The sequence below is a fragment of the Schistocerca serialis genome, chromosome 5, assembly GCF_023864345.2.
Source record: "Schistocerca serialis cubense isolate TAMUIC-IGC-003099 chromosome 5, iqSchSeri2.2, whole genome shotgun sequence".
NCBI lineage: Eukaryota > Metazoa > Arthropoda > Insecta > Orthoptera > Acrididae > Schistocerca > Schistocerca serialis.
Window position 1 is genome coordinate 783,457,096 of NC_064642.1, and position 17,813 is coordinate 783,474,908.

The following is a 17,813-nucleotide window of genomic DNA, read 5'->3' on the forward strand; positions in this document are numbered from 1 at the left end:
ATTAGAAGTTATGAAATACTGGCCTGTCTTCCCACTCCAGCATGAAGGTGGGGCCACGCATGCCAGTGGATATCCAAGGGCCATTGGGTAGCACGTCGTAAGTTACGACTGTTTACTCATTTCAGTTACTCTGATTACAGCGCGAAACAAAGAAAATGCTTCAGACAATACGCATGAGAACTTTGCCGTACAATCGTAACCTGCTATAAAAAATTATGTTTCACATTGAAACTTTAAAAATAGTCCCCCTGCCACCAATGCATGGTGTGGAGAAGCAGATAGAGAGTGGCAGCATTGGATGTCCCTCTTGGAGACAAACAAATTGGAATTATAATATTTCTTGAATAGATGTGTAGTTTTCGATAGGATACCTCCTAATATCGTGCAAGATCTCTTTTCGCATGGCGTAGTGCAGCAACTCAACGTGGCATGGTGTCAACAATTCGTTGGAAGTCCTCTGCAGATATAATGACCCATTCTGCTTCTGTATCCATCCATAAATACGAAATTGAGCAGGGTGAAGGGTTTTGTGCACAAACTGACCTCTCGATAATGACCTATCAATTTTAAATGGGACGAATGTGCGGCGATCTGGATGGCCAAATCATTCGCTCGAATTGTCAAGAATGTTCTTCAATACAGTCGTGAACAGTTGCGGTCCGGTGACATGACATCGTTGTTTGGCAACAAGAAATCCTTCAATGGCTGCAAATAGTATGTAATTAGCCGAACATAGCCATCTCCAGTCAAAGATTGGATCCAGTCCATTCCTGAACAAAGCCCAAACCATTACAGTGCCGCCACTAGTTTGTACAGTGCCTCATTGACAACTAGGAGCCACGGCTTCGTGGGGTCTGCGCCGCCTCTCGAAACCTACCATCAGCTCTTATCAACTGAAGTCGGGACTCATCTGACGAGCCACGGTTCTCCAGTCGTCTAGGGTCCAAACGATACGGTCACGAGCGTAGGAGAGGCGCTGCAGGCGATGTCGTGCTGTCAACAAAGACACTCGCGTCGGTTGTCTGCTATTATACTACACTAACGCCAAATTTCACCTCACTGTCCTAACGGATATCTTCGTCGTACTTCCCACACTGATTTCTGCCATTATTTCACACAGTGTTGTTTGTCTGCTAGTACCGTAAACTCCACGCAATATACACGGCTCTCGGTAGTTCAAATCGTTCAAATGGCTCTGAGCGCTATGGGATTTAACATCTTAGGTCATCAGTCCCCTAGAACTTAGAACTACTTAAACCTAACTAACCTAAGGACATCACACAACACCCAGCCATCACGAGGCAGAGAAAATCCCTGACCTCGCCGGGAATCGAACCCGGGAACCCGGGCGTAGGAAGCGAGAACGCTACCGCACGACCACGAGATGCGGGCCTCTCGGTAGTTAAGTGAAGGCCGTCGGCAGCTTTTAATACACAGTACAGCAGCGATTAAGTTTGGCATGGATTCAACAAGTCCTTGATAGATTTTCAGATGTATGTGGCACAGATGTTTACGCAAAGGTCACTAAATTCCCGCAATTTACCGGACTGTGGTTTGTGGGCGCTCAGTTGGCGCCCGATATGTCTTACAATGGGCACAGATCAGGGGCATTTGCTGGCGAAGACATGAATGTGAGTTCACTAACATGGTCCTCAAACCTCTGCAGTATGATTCTGGCTACCCGTCGAGGAAATTTATCCTGCTGGAAGATGTCGTCGCCATCAAAGAAGACTCCAAACACGAAGGGACGCAGGTGGTCTGCAATATAGGTCACGTAGTTCACTGCTGTCATGTTGTCTTCGAGTACCGCCATAAGTGAGATTTTAATTGAATAATTTCTTCTTTACGACTAACTCTATTCACAACACATATCGCAGACAGTAGCCACTTATACCTGCATGTCATTGTGCTGTACCTAGTTTAACAGATGCGACTGGCTCAGTAGTGCTACATTCTCTCTTTTTTTGATACATCAGTCTTCTGTCTGCTTTGACGCCACGCCACGCCACGCAACGCCTCTCCTGTGCCAACCTTTCATCTCACAGTCGCATTGCAACCTATGTCATCAATTTCTTAATGTTATTATCTTCTACAGCTCTGTTATATACCACGGAAATTATTCCCTGTTGTCTTAACAGGGGTCCTATGATCCGGCCCTTATTACCTTATCAGTCCACTTAATTTTCAACATTTTCTTTGGCAGCGCATCTAAAATGTTTCGATTCACATTTACTCCAGTCTTCCCTCAGTCGATGTTACACTATCATACAATTTCTGCTCAAAACGTACATTCTCAAATATGTCTTCCTTGGATTAATGCTTATCTTGGGTACAAGGAGACATCTCTTTGACAGGAATGCCCTTTTTTCCAGTGCTGGTCTGCTTATGATGTCCTCCGTACTTCGTCCATCATGCGTTATTTTGCTGCCTATGTAGCAGAATTTCTTAACTTCATCTACTTCATGATTACCAATCATGATGTTCCATTTCTCGCTGTACTCATTTCTGCTACTGGTCATTACTTCCTCGTATCTTCGATTTACTATCAACCCATATTTTGTGCTCACTAGGCAGTTCAGCACATCATATAATTCTCCTTCACATTCACTCAGGATGGCAGTGTCATTAACGAATCCGATCATAGTTACCCTTCACCGTGAATCTAAATCCTGCTTTTTAATCTTTCTCTAATTAAAGTCATTGCTTCTTCGATGTGCAGATTGAACAGTAGGGGCGAATGACTGCCTACTAACTTACACCTTTCATAACCGGGGCACTTGCGTTCTTGGTTTCGCACTCTTATTGTCCCCTCTCGATTGTTGCACATACCATATATTACGCGTTTTTTCCTGTAGTTCATTCCTATTTTTCTCAGAATTTCGAACATTTTCCACCATTTTATGCTGTCGAACACGTTTTTCCATGTCGACAAATCATATGAATGATTTTTGATACTTAGTCTTTCTTCTGTTATTAACTTCAATGTCAACTGCCTGTCTGATGCCTTTACCTTTCCTAAAGTCAAAGTCATCGTCATCTAACAGGTCACAAATTTTCTTTCCCATTCTTCCGTATATTATGTCAGAACCTTTGATGCATGCATGTCCTATTAATCTGATTGTGCGATAATTCTCTTACTTACTGTCCCTTGGTATCTTTGGAATTGTGTGAATGATGTCTCTATGAAAGTCTGATGGTATTATACATGCAACACACCAAGTTAAATAGTCGTTTTGTTGCCACTTCCACCACTGATTTTAGGAATTCCGACGGTATGTTATGTATCCCTCCTACCTTATTTTATCTTAAGTCCAAGGCTCTCTTAGATTCTGGCTCTAATACTGGATCCCATGTCTCTTCCCTAGCAAATCCTATTCCTTCTTCTGTCACGTAATTCTGTCACGTAATCACAAAAGTCTTACCCTTCATAGAGGTATTCAGTGTACTCTTTTAACCTATCCGCACTCCCTATATTTAACAATGGAAGCCCCACTGCACTCTTGGTATTACCACCCTTGCTTTTAATTTCAACGAAGGTTCTTTTGGCTTTACTATATACTGAATCAGTCCTTCCGGATATCACTTCTATTTCTATTTCTTCACATCGTTCATGCAGCCATTTCACCTCGGTTTCCCTGAACTACCCATTTATTTCAATACTAAATCACTTGTTTCGGTATTCCTGAATTTCCCTGAACGTTTTTGCACTTCCTTTTTCCGTCTATCAGCTAAAGTGTTAACCATGGTTTCTTCACAGTTACTTTATTTGTGCCAACAATCTTCTCTCCAGGTTCTGTGACTGCATTTTTTAGTAATGTCCTTCTTCTTCAACTATTGAGCTATTCATTATTGCAGTATCTGTGGTCTCAGAGAAATTCAAACGATTCTCTTCATTCCTTAGTATTTCCTTGTACCACTTCTTTGCAAATTTTTTTTCTTACTAATCTCTTAAACTACAGCCTACTCTTCATCATTTCTAAATCCTGATCTGACTATATATGCTCCTAGATGCGCCTTACAATCCAATATCTAATATCAGAATCTCTGCCCCACCATGAGGTAATTTAAATAAAATCTTCCCCTATATCCCGGCTATTTCCAAGTATACCTCCTGCTCTTGTGACTCTTGAACAATTTTATATTACCAGCTGAAATTAACTGCAGAACTTAATTAGACTTTTTCCTCTCTCATCCCTTGTACCAAGCCCATACTCTCCTTCGACCATTTCTTCTGATTCTTCCCTGCAACCGCTTTCCAATCCCCCATGACTATTTGATTTTCATCTCCATTCATGTACTGAATTACCCATTCAGCATCCTGATTCTTTTCTTTTCATATTCGGCTTGTGACGTCGGCAGGTAAACCTGAAGTACCGTTTCGGTGTTGGTGTGCTGTCTATTGTGATGAGAACAATCCCATCTCTGAATTGTTCACAATAACTCGTTCTCTACCCTACATCCCATCCATGAGGAATGCTACTTCCGTTACACCATTTTATGCTTCAGTTCATATTACCCTACACTCATCTGACCAAATTGTCACAGTTCCAGTCCGATCTCCGAAATTATGCCCTGTCTGGCTTGGCAAACACTTAGATGAGCCACTGCACGGGGCTGCCGAGTGCTGTCGGGAAGCTGGGTGCACAGCCCTCGTGTGGCCAATTGTGGAGCTATTTGGTTGAAAGTTAGTGGCACCGATCACAAAAACTGACAAGAGCCAGAGAGTGGTGTGATGATCACATGCCCCTAGGTATCCGCATCTGGTGACGTCTGAGGACTGAGGATGACACGGCAGCAGGTCGGTACCGTTGGGCCTTAGTGGCCTGTTCAGACGGTGTGTTTTCTTTTTTTTTTTGTCATCTGACTATATCTCCTTGTCTTATTTCCATTTCACTTAGCTAGGACCCACCATATCCTCATTGAGTTTTTATATTTCATTTTTCAGAATTTCTGGCTTCCCTGTCACATTCATACTTCTGATATTCCACCTCCTGACTCGTAGGACATTATCCTTTCGTTTGGTTATCCGGTCTTTTTGTTATAGTGACCTCACCTTTGGTAGTCCCCTCCCAGAAATTTGGATGGGGGAGTAGTCCAGATATTTTGCCAGTGGTGAGATCATCATTTCACTCGCCGGCCGCTGTGGTCTCGCGGTTCTAGGCGCACTGTCCGGAACCGCGCGACTGCTACGGTCGCAGGTTCGAATCCTGCCTCGGGCATGGATGTGTGTGATGTCCTTAGGTTAGTTAGGTTTAAGTAGTTCTAAGTTGTAGGGGACTGATGACCACAGCTGTTAAGTCCCATAGTGCTCAGAGCCATTTTAACCATCATTTCACTCCTTCAATTCCAGGCCACCTGTCGTGTGGATATATATTATGTATTCTCAATGTAGTGGTTTCCACTGCCTTCCGCTCTCATGTCGTTAATCACTGCTAATTCTTCCGCGTTTTAGGGGCTGTTTCCCACCATAAGGGCAAGAGACTGCACTGAACTTCTGTCCACGCCACTGTCCTCTTTGAGAGGGTCTTTGGCAGAATGAGGGTGACTTCTTTTGCCGTAAGTCGTCGGCCGCTTTTACTGATTATTTGTATTCAAAATTTAAACATTGGCTGTGTTCGAAAACCGAACAGAGGTCGTTCTGATTGCTACTCAAAGACACTACCCCAGGACCACGTGCGCGATTATCCAGAAATTAGAAATCCTCTTTTCCACCTCCACCCAGTTTCAACACAGTATTAAGGCTGTATCAACCAATAAAAATGAAAGATGGAGGAACTGTACGTGTACAAGTATCTCTAAATTTAGTCAGCGTCCCTCCCCTCTCCTTACCTTTAACTACAGCACCACAGTATTTAGCAGTCATTAAAATGAAGCAGACACTGACAATGTAGCTCCATCTTAATGGTATTCAAAAATATCTGGCTTAAGTAAGGAAAATTAATTTTGCAGTATCTCCACATATAAAATACTTAATCTGAACAACACACACACACACACACACACACACACACACACACACCCTTTTAAAATACCTGAAATAAGTGAAACTTTAAGCTATACATCATTCAGTATGAAATGTTAGAACGAATGTAATACATACTCTCCTACACAGTTAAAAACCAATATTTCCTTATATAGTGTAGTTAACAAACTAGTATAATTAGTTGTCCAATGTGTGAACTACTTTAAATAGTATTCCACGAAACATCAAGGTCGCGCAATAAAACCAACAGTGGAGTTTGACCCCTGTTGCCTGTCTTCCCCAACTGGTGATCGCACTTGTAAACATTCAAGGTTCGAATGCTGTACTATAATGTAGGACAATACAGGGGCTCACATTAATTATTTAGCACATCTATGACGTATCTCAAGTGTCAAAACGTCCTTTTAAATCTGAAATATCTGCAAAAGTGCAATATTTACTTCAAGTATCACAATGTTCACAGCAGTTACCATGATGTTATTTCTCACAGACAGATATTCACAAATTCTTGAAACTGGTGTCTAAAATGTGGCTGCGAACTCTAAAGTATGCCATTTCGATGGATAAGTAAATGAGGTAAGAGAAACTGATATTAATTGATATTTAAATTTAGACTTACACTATCGATACTAACTTGACTAGGCTAAAATAATAGGCAAATATGCAAACAAATAGGCATTATGAAGGTAATTATTTAGGCCTACTGTTGTAACACGCTCAAATTAAATGCAGAAGTGTTACAATGGTATCGAGTTATGTACCTTATTTCCTGTAATCAATTATCAAGTAACACCAACGTGTAACAAAAACGCGGGATGTAAAACATCTCTGTCACACAATATGATCAAGCACAATATCAGGAAGGCAGGAAGAAGAATTGTTTTCACTTAAACTTTGAGGAAGGAAGATGGAAAGTATTTTATTATGGAGTATCACTTTAACCGAAGAATTTCTGCTTTATTAACCCCCCCCTCTCCCCCCCTCCCACCCCCCCTCACACACACACACACACTTGTAGAAGATGACACAGTCGATCTGTAGAAACTAAATTTGATAAAATTATTTATGATTTATAAAGTACAAAGACACAAACACAAATGCAGTTTACCTATCGTAATACGCAAGTATGATTACAGATCTCTATGAAACTTCGCGGAAAACCAAATTATATGTGACATTTCACAAAACTTCCAAGCACAGTGAACCTAAAAATTAAATGTTCTCACTTCTAAACTGTCTGTTTTACTTACTAAAGTCCACGCAGCTTCCATATTGGCCCTACTGTCAGAAACTTTTAGATTAAGCAGCATCAGCTAACGCCGAAAGTTTGGTCAGTGCACCACACTCTTCAAACTTCCTGAATCTTCAAATTAAATATTTCCGCATCGTAATTGTGTGTACAACTCATTAAAATGCATGTTAACAGACGACTTTTGTTAGATCTTTGAGCTACACAATACATTCGTGTAAGTAAGTAAAACGGTGTTCCAAAACATGCACGCACGTCGAGAATCACGACCCTTATTCTCAGGTCAAGAACTTGTCTCTAGAAGCTACATTTCGAGAATCATAGCACACATTCCATGTATAATGGACCTTTTGCACCCAAACAGTTTGTATAGCATTTAAAACACATGCACCACGCTTATTGACAACGTTAAATTTATCTACAGTAGTTCAGCAGGTCAAACATAGAGCCTAAACTTCACTGAGAGTTAGCAAAGGAAACAATCACAACGTCGCAACAAAACAGGTCAGTACATCTTGGAATTGATTTAGTGTAGCAACAGGTTCAGAATACCTGCTACCAGGACTTTACAAAATATTGTTACTTTCTTCTGATACGCAGCAGAAAACCGACGGGAAAACTGATTGTGGCCTCATTAAATTACGTATTTCAGAGTGAGAGGAAATTTACTGTGGTGGGTAAGAGAGATATGATGATGATGAGGGAGATATGTACGGGTATGTTAAACGATATTTCACGCACACATGCGAAATGAAAGTAAATGACATGATATTACAGCAGATGACGGAGGTGTGGGTGTATCTGATTACCATTACCTTAAATTTTATTTGGTGCAGAATGATGGTCAGTGGAGAATGATGGTCAGTAGAGAGAAACATCAAGATCGCGATCAGTAGCGCATTCATGTGTTTCGCGCAACGTTGTCATCATTGCTCCCCGTTCTACATAGTTAGTAACAGAGAAGCGGGCAGACGACGTGTTTCGAAGCAAGAGACAAAGGGATACTGTCACATTCTCACATCTACATCTACGTGATTACTCTGCTATTCACAATATAGTGCCTGGCACGGGGTTCAATGAACTACCTTCAAGCTGTCTCTCTACCGTTCCAATCTCGAGCGGCACGCGGGAAAAGCGAGCACTCAAATTTTTCTGTGCATGCCCTGATTTATTTTATAGTGGTGATCATTTCTCCGTGTGTAGATGGGTGCCAACAGAATGTTTTCGCAATCGGAGGATACAACTTGTGATTGAAATTTCATGAGAAGATCCCGTCGGTACGAAAATCGCCTTTGTTTTAATAATTTCCACTCCAATTCACGTATCATATATGTGGCACTATCTCCCTTATTTCGCAGTAATACAAAACGAGCTGCCCTTCTTTGTACTTTTTCGATGTCATCGTCAGTCCCGCAGGATTCGGATCTCACACCGCACAGCAATACTCAAGAATTTGGCGGACAAGCGTAGTGTAAGCAGTCTCTTTAGTAGACCTGTTGCACCTTCTAAATGTTCTGCCAATGAATCGTAGTCTTTGGTTTGCTCTACCCACAATATTATCTATGTTATCGTTCCAATTTAGGTTATTTGTAAGCGTAATCCCTAAGAATTTAGCTGAATTTACAGCCTTCAGATTTGTGTGACTTATCGCGTAATCGAAATTTAGCTGATTTCTTTTAGTACTCATGTGAATAACTTCACACTTTTCTTTGTTCGGGGTCAATTTCCACTTTTCGCACCATACAGATATCTTATCTAAATCATTTTGCAAGTCGTTTTGATCATCCGATGACTTTACAAGTCGGTAAATAACAGATACGAGATTCGCCGTGTTTTCGGGTAGAAACGGCTGTACTCTCTTGTCTCGCCGACTGCCTTGCTGCAGCGGTAACTCCGGTTTCCGTCAGATCACCGAAGTGAAGCGTTGTTGGGCTAGGATAGCCCATGGGTGGTAGACCGTCCGGGTCTGACAAGCGCTGTCGGCAAACGAGTTGCACTCAGCCCTTGTGAGACCAATTGTAGAGCTACGTGACTGAACAGTGGCGACTGCGGTCATGAAAACTGGCAACGGCCGGGAGAGCGGTGTTCTGACCACACGCAAACTGCATGGCAGGCGAGCGGCGCTGTTGGGCTTTCCGAGACGTGTTCAGACGGAGTCTCACGTCCCACCCTAACTAACGATTCAGAAGCAGCGGCATATTCGGTAGAAACTACCAAATATCTGGGACAACCAAGATTATCAATGACACGGTTGCGAATTTAACTCGCAGTAATGTAATCAACCCTGTTGTGTCCCAAACTTACTATTACTTAAGAATTCAATAGATATACGGAAGAAGTTGTGAATATTTTTGGGAACCTAGATTATGCTGTTCTTAGAAATATTAGAAATACACTACCTCTCTTCTCGCCTTTCGTTGGTTACCCGAAAGTATTATGCCACAATTCATGCAAACTAACGTGGGACCAAATCACGAGCAATAGAGAAACACCGCAGTGACTGGTACTGGCACCGATTCAGAATGCAGCAGTCACCATGCATTAAACTTGCAATTAACGCCTGACAAGCTTCCAAGTATAACGATCTCACTACTAAAAGGAAATTAAAAACTATTTAGTCTATGGTCAAGGTAAAGCGCTGTTGAACCTAAAAAAAAGGAGAGAATATAGCTAGTCCCAGATGTGTTGAGAGAGGTGGTGCGCCTCACTGGAGAACGCTTTGACAACAGGCTCTGGAGTGGAGCCAGGCGGATGGCCGTGTCACGTGGAGCGAACCGCTTCCCTGCTGTATCTGTTCGCGTGGCCAGCAGGTGTAGGGTGGCTGACCTCGGTGGGGTCGGGACCCGTGGCTGGGTACTCGGTGGGCCGCCCTCCCCGCCTCGGCACGAAGCCAGAAACGGAGGGTCGACAGGCGGATTAACGGACAGGCTGAGTCCTCATTGCAGGATACGTTTTCACTCCCTGCTGAAACTACCTCAGTTTGACGACACATCCGAACAAATGCTGCTCGTGTCCAGGGAGGACCAGGAGGAATAATAAACAATTTAGGAGGTACATGTACATCTACATTTATACTCCGCAAGCCACCCAACGGTGCGTGGCGGACGGCACTTTACGTGCCACTGTCATTACCTCACTTTCCTATTCGAGTCGCGTATGGCTCGCGGGAAAAACGACTGCCGGAAAGCCTCCGTGCGCGCTCGAATCTCTCTAATTTTAAATTCGTGATCTCCTCGGGAGTTATATGTAGGGGGAAGCAATATATTCGATACCTCGTCCAGAAACGCACCCTCTCGAAACGTGGACAGCTAGCTACTCCACGATGCAGAGCGTCTCTCTTGCAGAGTCTGCCACTTGAGTTTGGTAAACATCTCCGTAACGCTATCACGCTTACCAATTCGAACAGTACAGTCCTTATGACATCTGTAAATAATTTATTGATTACACACATGCAGCTTTTAAAATCTGAATTTGAATGTAATACATTTGATTGAGACCGAAAATTCTGTCCACGAATCAGCACTATTTTAGAAAGCATTAATCGTTCAAAACCCAGCCTACCCTTTTATAGCATGACATACTACGAACTTTGGATGAAGGGCAACAGGCAGATTCCACATCTTTAGATTTACGAAAACCATTTGACAAGGTGCTCCCTACTACAGTCTTTAGCCGAAGGTACGAGCTTATGGAATAGGTTCCCAGATATGTGAGTGGCTCGAAGACCTCTTAAGTAACAGAACCTACTATGTTGTCCCCGTCGGCAATTGTTCGTCAAAGACAAGGTTATCGTCAGGAGCGCTCCAGTGAGGTATTAACAGGACTGCTATTATCTTTACACTCACAAATTATTCGGCTGACTGCGTGGGCAGATATCTGCAATTGTTTGCAGACGATGCAGTGGTGTACGGTAAGGTGTCGAAGTTGCTTTACTATAGGAGGCTATAAAATGACATAGACTAAATTTCTAGCTGGTGCGATGAATGGTACATAGCTCCAAATGTAGAAAAATGTAAGTTAATGCAAACAGAATAAAAAACAAAGCTGTGGTACACGGATACAGCGCTAGTTGTGCCCTACTTACTTAACGCAGTCACGCCGTTCAAATACCTGCGCTTAAGTGAAATGTAACGTGCATGTTCTAACTGTGGTAAGGTAAGAGAACTGTCGTCCGGTCTCGGAAACTGACATACGGCCTGGAGGGCGGCGTGCAGACCACATGCCCCTCCATATCCGCATCCAGTGACTCCTATGGGTTGAGGATGACACTGCGGCCGGTAAGTACCGTTGTGCCTTCATGGCCTATTCGGGAGGATTTAAGTTAAGAGAATGGTCGACTTTGGTTTATAGGAAGAATTTTGCGAAAGTGTAGTTCAGCTGTAAATTGGACCGCAGGTAGGACGCTTGTGCGACCCATTTTAGAGCACTGCTCGAGATTTGGCTTCCGCACCAGATCGGATTAAAAGTAGACATCGAAGCAGTTCAGAGGCGGCCTGGTATATTTGTGACTGGTAGGTTCGAACGAAAAGCAAGTATTACGCAGATACTTCGAACGGGAATCTATGAATAGAAGGCGACATTCATTTCGAGGGACACTCTATACAAGACAGAAATCCGGCATCTGAAGCTGACTTCCAAACTATTCTACAGCCGCCTAAGTACAATTCGCCTAAAGACAAATAAGATATGAGAAAAGCGAGCTCTTACGGAGGCGTAGGGACAGTGGTTTTGCCCTCAGTGTATTTGCTATGGAACTGGAAACTAAATGCCTAGTAGTGGTACAGTGTACCCTCTACGACCCACCGTCCAGTGGCTTACGGGTAATGTATGTAGAAGTGTATGTAGAACTACTCTCAGATGGTGTCAAGTAAGTTAAGTAAGGTCGTCTAGGCCGCACTATTTGTAATACAAACCATCAGTTCCTTTATTGTGCTGCTTTTTCTTTGTACACTTTACCTTTCAACCATACCCCATGCAAATATTTGAATGAATAAGGTCCATCAACCTTGACGGCCAAGGAACGCTACCATTTATACAATACCATCTTCCAGGTGATGTTAAGCTTAGATAGCGTACAATCGAACGGCTAGAATTTCCAGACGCCGAGTCGTGCTGGAGTACTATACGCACCCTTGTAAGCAAAGGAAGCACTTACAGTAATGTTGTAAGCTCGTTTTCTAGAAAACCTAGATAACGTAGTGTTTTTGAGTTGACATGGTAACAAAACACTGTCAGTCAATTGATTGTCTATCATTCCAAACCACTTTCTTACAGCGAAGCGTTTTTGAAAATATCTTTCCATAAATGCGTGAGAGTTTTCGTTGCACCACCGATTTGAGTTTCAAGTGATATTGGCATCGCCACGCGTGAACGTGACTTGATCAGTGAAAAATATTAATGGGATTACGCAGCGATTGGCAGCTAGTCAACGGCAAAATTGCAATCCTCTCCCCCTCCCCCCTCCCCTGTCCCCCCTCCCCCCTTCCCCCTCCCCTCTCCCCCCTCACCCCCCCTCCAATCACCTCTTCGAAAGTGCTGGATCGCTGTAAATGGTAAGAATGCTTTCGTAATCTCCACATTTTTTTTGTATAAGGATGCCTATATATGTGGCAATTCTGAGTGCGCTAGTTGAAAGACTACGTTCTACCAACAGATTAATGTCTTCTAATTTATCTACACTCTGTTCATCTGCAGCTTAGTCGAAGTATAACTGCTGGGCACTTCACGAGTCTCTAACAGTTTAATGGAAACACGAGTAAATACTCCTAAATATGGTTCTCTGCTGAGAAATCGTCTACCTTATTACCTGCTAACAGGAGCAGTGTCTCTGTTCAAAACCTGCACACAAATATTCTATCATCACACTATTTGTTCACAAGTGTGGCATGTCTAACTATTAGAACAAAAGTGGCCAACTAATCTTATACACGAATAACACGTTGTCCAAGATATTCTTAGTGTAACGTCATTCACTAATATAACCAGCGGAAAAACGCTTCAATTGGAGCACAGACGAGGCGAATATGCTTCTGTTTAGAAGACTCCAGCAGAAACGAGGAATGGCAGATGCCTGATTCTACTTTCCTCAGCACTTTTAAATGCCTTCCCCAAAATTTTGGCATGCCAACACATTTGCCCTTTTTTATGCTGACAGAGATGAGGAAAGGGCAGTAGAAAAGCAAAGAAAAGTAATAAATATTTGCTGTAACATAGTAGACATGGGTTGTGGTATTGAAAGTGATGTGTTGGTAAATGTGCCAACACCTTGTAGATAGAGGCGGCCTAAATGCACGCTATCTAACGCAGACGGGCGTGAATTCTGGAACAGGATAAGGAGTGAATGCTAATAAGAAAAGTACGCAGCTCCTCGAATACTTAACTTTATATCGTCCTTGTGGTACATCGCTCTTGATAATACAGATAAGACTATCTTCAGATACGGTTAATGGCGCCTTGCTAGGTCGTAGCCATGGACTTAGCTGAAGGCTATTCTAACAGTCTCTCGGCAAATGAGAGAAAGGCTTCGTTAGTGTAGTCGCTAGCAAAGTCGTCGCACAACTGGGGCGAGTGCTATATCGTATCTCGAGACCTGCCTTGTGGTGGCGCTCGGTCTGCGATCACACAGTGGCGACACGCGGGTCCGATATGTACTAAATGGACCGCGGGCGATTTACGCTACCACCTAGCAAGTGTGGTGTCTGGCGGTGACACCACAGAAAGAGTGAAGGAGACAGTGACAGTGTAAGAGGAAGAGAAGGACATGTTGCTAGTCGAACAGAGTTGACAGTGACAGAAGAGTGCTAGGAAAAGAGTGAAGAAGACAGTGCCATCGGGAGAGCAATAAAGAAAAGGAGAAAGCGGTGACACCACATTCCTCCCCCGCAAATCGGCGAACGGTCGTGTGATAAGGCTTCCGCCCGCCGTGGGGAGGACCCCATGTTGACGTATGCGATGTGGTGTGGAGCCTAACAACAGGCGAGGCTGTGCCACCCGCACCCGGCCATTCTGTCCGAGGGGAGCTAGGAAACGCCTGAAAACCTACTCCAGGGTGCACGTCAACATGCGGTGTATGCGCCCGGAATGAGACAGGAGGGGCCGAAGGGTCGACTTCCATTGCGTCGGGGTAGCCGACGCGCGAAGACGCCATGTGGTCCAGAGCGGGCAAGAGTTCCATGGCGGAGGACAGCTGGTCACTGGAAGCGATCGGCGGCGCGTGACCCAGGGAGGCGCTTGGCGGCTGCAGCGAAGCGTCGAATGCGGGCGGCGCCGGCGGGAGAACAGGCGGCGGCGGCGGCTGCGGCTGCGGCGGCGCGTCGCCATGGGGCAAAATGGAAGGCATCGTCGGTAACACCTGGGGATGAGGCGAGCCAGTAGATGGGGACGGCACCGTCGCTGAAAGCAGACGGGGAGCGGCAGAACCCGTGCGATGACAGAGGCGCAGCTGATTGACATGCCGACGCACCTCACCAGAGGCCCCCAAAACCAAATACATCGCGCGGCCGAGGCAGCGACGAATGCGCCCTGCGAGCCAACGCCGTGAACCTCGATAGTTGCTATAGAATACCACGTCGCCTGGAGCAAAAGCAGAAGTCTGCCGCTGCACAGGAACCTGATGCGGCGGATGCAGCAAAGACATCAAGGTTCGATGAGGACGACCGTGGAGCAACTCAGCCGGCGAGCGACCATCTCGGGGCTGAGAGCGATACGAAGACAAAAAGAGCAACAACGCGTCCTCCCGAGAATGCGACGCTTTCAACTTCAACATCTGTGACGTGAAAGTCCGGACCAATCGTTCGGCGGCACCGTTTGAATGAGGCGAAAACGGCGCGGATGTCAGATGTTGAACACCATTGGCCTGGCAGAATGACTGAAATTCTGCGGACATGAATTGAGGGCCATTGTCGGAAACAATAGTGTGCGGAAGACCTTCAACGCAAAAGACAGTAGACAACGCTTGGATGGTGGCAGAGGACGTCGTGGAAGACATCCGGACAACAAAAGGAAAATTACTGAAGGCATCTACCAGAACCAACCATCGAGCATTCCAGAATGGACCAGCAAAATCGATGTGCAAGCGTTGCCAAGGGAAAGTGGCTTTTGGCCATGCAAAGACTTTCCGCAGCGGTGCGGATTGTTGTTCGGCACACGCCATGCAAGAAGAACACATATTCGTAATCGCAGCATCGATTCCGAACCAAGTACAGTGCTGACGAGCAAGTTGTTTCGTTCGCACTATACCCCAGTGTCCTTGGTGAAGAAGCCGTAAAACAGAGGACTGTAACGAACGTGGGACCACGTCTCTGGACTGATCATTACCAGAACGCAACAAAAAAACACCACGTCGTACAAAAAGTCTCTCCCTATGAGCAAAAAATCTGCGAACCAACGGATCCTTGATCCGAGACTTTGACAAAGGCCATTGCGTAGCAACAAAACGCAAAACGGTAGCAAGGACAGGGTCAGCAGCTGTGGCTGTAGCTACACGACGAAAATCAATCGGAAACGATTCAACCACTTCATCGGTTTCCGAATCAATGAACATGCAAGCAAGTTCGGAAGAATCGAATGCTTTATCCTCAGCAACAGGCAAACGGGACAACGCATCGGCGTTGCCGTGCTTAGCAGTGGACCGATACAAGATATCGTAGCGGTACTGCGAGAGGAAAGTAGACCAGCGAATGAATTTCTGCGCTGTACGCGGAGGTACAGGCTTGTTCGGATGAAAAAGCGACGTCAAAGGTTTGTGGTCTGTGATGATGGTAAAGTGACGACCATACAAGAAATCATGGAACTTAGTAACACCAAACACGAGAGCCAAAGTTTCTTTCTCTATCTGTGAATAATTTCTTTGCGCAGATGAGAGCATTTCGGACGCAAAGGCAATAGGGCGATCATGCGAGCCAACTTTGTGCGCAAGCACAGCACCGATCCCGAAATCCGATGCATCTACCATCAACAAGAGGGGTTTCTGGGGATCGAATGGCGTAAGGCAAGTATTTGAAAGCAACGCCGATTTCAACTGGTGAAAGGCGCGTACGCATTCCGTCGTCCAGACGAACGGAACACCCTTACGGCGTAAGCGATGAAGCGGAGCTGAAAGGGAAGAGGCATTGCGCAGAAAGCGATGATAATAGTTAATTTTACCCAACACACCCCGTAGCTGCTTCACATTTTGTGGCGAAGGCAAATCTTGTATGGCACGGAGGTGCTCTGGACTCGGATGTATGCCTTGGGCATTGATGACATGCCCCAGGTATGGTAAGTCTCGAGCAAAAAACACACATTTGTCCTTCCGCAAGCGAAGACCATTTTGTCGCAAGACTTGAAATAACGTTCGTAGGTGTGCTAAATGCTCGTCGGCTGTCTTTCCGGAGATCACAATATCGTCCAGATAGTTCGCAGCAGTAGGGACCGACGCACAAACAGTTTGTAAATATTGCTGAAACAATGCAGGGGCGGATGCACACCCGAATGGCAGTCTTTTGAAGCGGTACAAACCAAGATGCGTGTTAACCACCAAGACGCGCTGGGATTCGGCGTCCACTGGGATTGGCAAGTACGCATCTGCTAGGTCCAACTTCGAAAAGTATTTACCCGGGCACAGTTTATCAAAAAGGTCTTCCGGGCGGGGTAAGGGAAAAGTTGCAGTCACTAGTTGTGGATTCACTGTTGCCTTGAAGTCCACACAAAGTCTCAGTTTTCCGGAAGGTTTTGGCAAAATTACTAAGGGTGAGGCCCAGAGAGAAGCTTGCACACGTTCAATTACACCCTGTGATTCTAGATCGTTTAATGTTCTTGCGACCTCATGACGCAATGCGTGGGGAACATTGCGCGCTCGGAAAAATTTCGGTTGCGCGTTTACTTTCAGTTCCAAATGTGCTTCATAAGTCTTAGCGCAACCAAGGCCTGGTGCAAAAATGTCTGCAAATTCTTCACATAGACTACAAACACTGTCTGAAGGCACAGTCTGATTCACTGATAGGACCTGATTGACTATAGACATGTTAAACAACTGAAATAAATCTAAACCAAACAAGTTCACTGCAGTAGAAGAACGAAGAACGTAAAATGACACAAGTTTTGTTTGTCCCTTGTATGTTGCAAGAAGGCTGCACTGTCCTAACACAGGAATTTTCTGCCCTGAATATGTACTGAGCTGAACATTTGCGGCACGCAACGGAGGTTTGCCCAGTTGTTTGTACGTGTCGTGATTGAGCAATGAAACTGGAGCTCTGGTATCGAGCTGGAATGGAATGACATTGCCATTAAAGTCCAAATCTACAAAAAGTTTATTGTCCTGCTGACGACTGTTTTGTGCAATTTGAACAGACACTGGTACAGAATCACTTGCTAATTGACGTTATTTCCGGCGACGTCGACGCACAGTTTTTGTGGGACGAACACAGTCACTGTTAGAGAAAGTGGCAGTGGATGGGGTGGAAGTAACTACATGAATGTCCATGGGCGAAGGTCCACGAGCCTGAGTGTCCTTGGTTCGATTCCGGCGCGAAGCAAAAGGCCCGGAATGGTTGTGATTGTCTGATCTGAGCTTTTTCTGGCAAACACTTTGAACATGTCCTT